This window comes from Apodemus sylvaticus, chromosome 8 (assembly GCF_947179515.1).
Source record: "Apodemus sylvaticus chromosome 8, mApoSyl1.1, whole genome shotgun sequence".
NCBI lineage: Eukaryota > Metazoa > Chordata > Mammalia > Rodentia > Muridae > Apodemus > Apodemus sylvaticus.
The window spans coordinates 106,611,401-106,616,191 of NC_067479.1; positions in this window are offsets into that span (position 1 = coordinate 106,611,401).

Below are 4,791 nucleotides of genomic sequence, written 5' to 3' on the forward strand. Positions count from 1 at the left end.
GTCTCTAGCTGCTCAGAAGAGGACTCGCTTCCTCAACAAGCGAGCCTCGCATCATCTGACCCTGCTAAACAACGCTCTGAGGGGCCGTTCCTTCCGGTCTCCCAGTGCCAAATAGCTAACGCCATCCTAAAGGTGTGGGTCAAGAAATAGGTCCATTACTGACAGTAGCTGTCCTAAATTTTTATGCTTTCATCATCCCTGGAAGGCCAGTCAAGAAGTATTGGAGGATGGACGTGTAGTTTAGAAAGTAGAGGCGTTGCCCAACACACACAAAGTCCTGGGTTCAACCCCCAGATCCTCTGCACCGCAGGAAGGAGGTTTGTCCACACCCAATGTTTGGCTGGAGAAACAGAAGGATCAGAACTCCAAAGTCATCATCCCTGTTTGCATAGCAAATTCAAGGCCAGCCTGGGCTACATGAGACCATGTCCTAATATGGAAAAAGGAAGGTGGGAAGAGGCCGGAAAATACCTCAGCAGTTAAGAATGCTTGCTGTGTAATCATGTGGACTAGACCGCCGCGTTTACGTAAGAAGCCAGACATCTGGATGATACCTGTAACTGCAGCAGGGTAGCCAGGAGGGTCACTAGGGTTAAGTTCAGAGAGAGCCTGACCGAAAGAAATAGGTGTGAAGTCACAGAGGACGGAACTCAGCAGCTTCTCCTGGCTGTGGGCACGCAGAATCACTCACATATGCACACGGACATTCACACAGAACAAAAACTAAAAAGGGGCAGAGGAAGGATGGAAGGAAGGAGGGAGGGGCGAAGTGGGGACAAAGGAAGGGCAGACAGGCAGATAGGCTATTTGTATGGTTAATAAACACCCAGCTGGGACTTGCAGGCGTTTTTCTAAGCTTGCATCTCCAAGTGGTATCCATAAGTCACGTGTGTCACTGAGCGCTTTAAATGTCTTCCGCACATTGGGATGCCCTCTGAGTGTAAAAAGCCCCTGGGTTTCTGTTTGTTTGTTTGTTTGCTTGAAGATTTAGGGTGGTAGGACACGTGAAGGAGACCATCAGTAATGCTAAGATTGCAAAGCAGAGTGTTTAAATCCGTCTCCCCGGGAAGGCCCGGAGAGTGAATGAGCTCAGTCTTGTGAGCCATCTGGTCCCACTCACACAGATGTTCCACTGCTGCTGTGGGGCAGAAGCGGGCTGGAAGCATTGTGAAGCCCTGGGCACAGCTCTGCTCCCATAAAACAGCGAAAAACAAAACCAAAGGCACATGGGCTGGATCTGATCCCCACACACTGACCCTCGCGTTTCCATTTATAAAATACATTATTTTATTTGTTTACTTTTACTTTTAAAAATATGGATGCTAGATAATTTCCAGTTGTGTGTTGGCTGCTGGTATGTTTGTTTTTAGACACGTCTCATCTGGACAGTACTGAGAGAACTCAGGGATGTCAGTGATGAAGAATGCATGCGAGAGCATGTGTGTGCATATGTGTAGGACACACGTGTGACTTTCCATGACAAGTGATGTCTGATGCTATCAAAATTCTGTAGTTGAGAAGTCAAACAACTTTCCCAAGGTCACACAGCTACAGAATATAGAGCCCAGAGCACAACAGCCTAGAGAGGGCTCCCAGTGCCCTATTCTAGCATGGAGTCCCGACACAAGGGGCACTGGCTGCTTCCTAGAGTGTCATCCTAAATTACACTTTATATTTTATGTGCATTGGTGTTTTGCCTGCATGTATGTCTGTGTGACAGTGTCAGGTCTTCAAGTTACAAACTGTTTTGTAAGCTGCCATGTTAGTGCTAGGAATTGAACCCTAAACAGAAGTTCCCAGAAAAGCCACCAGGTGGCAATACAAGGCCATGTTTTCTGGGCAAAGACCAGCTTTTCCAGGTTCGACCTGAACTTGGGTTTCCTCACCAGCATTAGAGGATGCTCAGGAGAACGTGACCTTTGGAGGTACACAGCCTATATTTGATTTTGGCTCTGCTAGCAAAGGCAATTAGGTATCCTGTTAAGATTCTCCTGGCCTGAGCTATATTTCCATTCCTAGCTTTATTCCTTTATCAAAAAGAGTTGAAAGATTATATTTTAAATCTATGTTGGTTACAAAGAAAACATTAGTATTGTATAATGCATTTCTTCAACTAAAAATTTATCACTTCTGTGATCCCTAAAACTATGGTGTTCCCCAGCACACCCCCAGAACCTGTGCCTGCCTGTGCTTAGTAACTGAATCAGCTCTGGGCTCTATATTCTCTGTGTGACCTTGGGAAAGTTGTTTTTTTGGTTTGTTCTTGTTTTTGTTTTTGTTTTTTTCTGGTCCCCCCTCCCCCCCAAGACAGGGTTTCTCTGTATATCCCTGGCTGTCCTGGAACTCACTCTGTAGACCAGGCTGGCCTCGAACTCAGAAATCTGCCTGCCTCTGCCTCCCAGTGCTAGGCTTAAAGGCGTGCGCCACCACTGCCTGGCCAGGAAAGTTGTTTAACTTCTGAACTATAGAATGTGGATAGCATCAGACCACTCGTGAGAATCCCATGAGATGGTTAAGGCTACAGCTTTTTACACTGATATTCTAATTTTGATTACTTTTATTTATTGGGGGAAGGGGAATGCTCACATGTGGAGAGAACACGGGGATAATATGATGGACTTGGTTCTTTCCTTCCATCATGCCGATTCTAAGGATCAAATTCAAGGTGTCAGAGTTGTCAACAAATGTCTTTACTTCTGAGCCGTCCCACCTGCCCAGGCCACACATTTTTAGCGCACCGCCTAGGGGCTGGGGCTGGGGCCCAGCAAGTAGAGTACTTGCCCACACACACAAAGTGTTTGCCTAGTTTTATCTTGAGCTCTGCATGAAACCTTAGGTGGTGGCTGGCATCTGTGATGCTGGCACTCATCAGGTGGGGAGGTAGAAACAGGAAAATTACAAGCTCAAGGTCATCCTCAGCTGAGTTTGAGACCAATCTGAGATACAGGGAAGTTTTCCTTAAAGAGGAAGGAGAGGAGAGAGAGAGGAAGGGATAAAGGGAGGCCCTCAGCCTGGCACCCGGGATGCACAGGAGGTTTGTGCAATGCTCAGTCATGATGAGTGAAAGTAACACGTCTGCCTGTCTGAGTTTGCCGGAGTGGCAGCTTGCAGAGACACCCGTTTGTGACCTGTCACTGGGCAGAGACAAAAGAACATGTAGTCTGTTCTTCAGGAAAACTTCAGGGTGTCCGGACCCGTTGACCCCCAAGTCAGAGGCATGGGAAAGGGCCTCTTGATGTTCAGTCCATCTCCTCCCTGTCGCCGTTAGTGAGTTTCAAGCCCACTCATTGCCTGGGGTTCCTGTCTGAGCCACACCAGCAGGGAAATGTTGGCGCTTGGATGCAGAGGTCGCAGGACCCGTCTCTCCAGAACTGGCTCATAGATGAGGAGCGGACTTTACCATTTGGGGACTGGAAGGTTTCTGGGTATAATGAACTCTTCCAAAGTCTCAACAATCTTCCCCTAGAGACTAGGTCAGCACTAGACAATAGGATCTCAGTATGAGATGAGTCGGGCATTTGGAAAAGACATCTTCTCCAACTTAACCTGGGCCCTTTGATTTTATTCCCTTGGCAAGATGGTATATAATCCTAGCTATTAGCTCCACCATTTGGAACTGTAGTGGTTTCTCAAGGTTCACACAGGAAAGGCTCGCTGATATATACCAGATCAGGATGCCTTTGGGAGATGGAGCACTTGCAAGAGGTTGAGCTTGGTGGAGGTCACAGGAGAGAAGCTAGGTTTATGTCTCCCCCACCCCATGTCTATCTTTATGTGTATGAGTACCTTTCTCCCTTGTATATTGACCTGTGGAAGCCAGAAGAGCCCACCTCATAAGCACATGGTGTGTGTGTCTGTGTGTGTGTACATGTATGTGTGTGTGTGTCTCTGTGTGTATGTGTATGTACATGTATGTGTGTACATGTGTGTACATGTATGTATGTGTACATGTATGTACATGTATGTGTGTGTACATGTATGTGTGTGTGTGTGTGTGTGTGTGTGTGTGTGTGTTCTTCCACCACACGCTCTTTTTCACAGACCCAGAAGCAACAGAGACAAGGGTCATAAACTGAAACTTCTGGAAGCACAAGTCAAAATACAGCCCCTCCTTTTAAGATGATCTAGGATATCTGTCAGGAGGATGATGATCTCAGAACATCTGTCAGGATGACGGAGCTCCGTCTGACTAACACAAAGACTCACGGTCCTCTCTCACACATCAAAGTCACACACACAGTCCCCAGTGCATTGAGTAAAAAGAGCAACTCGAGCCGGTATTTACAGTGTAATGCACTTTGTATTTCTTCAGGTTACACACGGTGGGTGCTTGTTTATGTGTGGACACCTTCAGGGAGGCCTGTGTTCGAGTGAGTTACCGTGCTGGCCGTGGCAATAGATACAGTGTGGTCCGTGTTGCAGGGAGACATGGGATACTTGACTGGGGACAGTTGGAACAGGACAGGCACACAAGGTTGGGCCCCTTCAGGGAGGGGCACAAGAAGAAGAGGAAAGGGAGGAAGGGAGGGAGGGAAGACATTTTAGAGCATGCGTCCAAAGTGAGCTGGCTGTCAGCAATGGAAACCTTCCCGATGTCTGAAGACTGAGCTCAGGACATGGTGTGGCTTATGTGCAGAGCTGTGAGTACAGGTGGGCTGTGAGGTGTGGGTAGGGGTGGGCTGTGGGTAGGGGTGAGGTGTGGGTAGGGGTGAGGTGTGGGTAGGGGGTGGGCTGTGGGTAGGGGTGAGGTGTGGGTAGGGGTGGGCTGTGGGTAGGGGTGGGCTGTGGGTA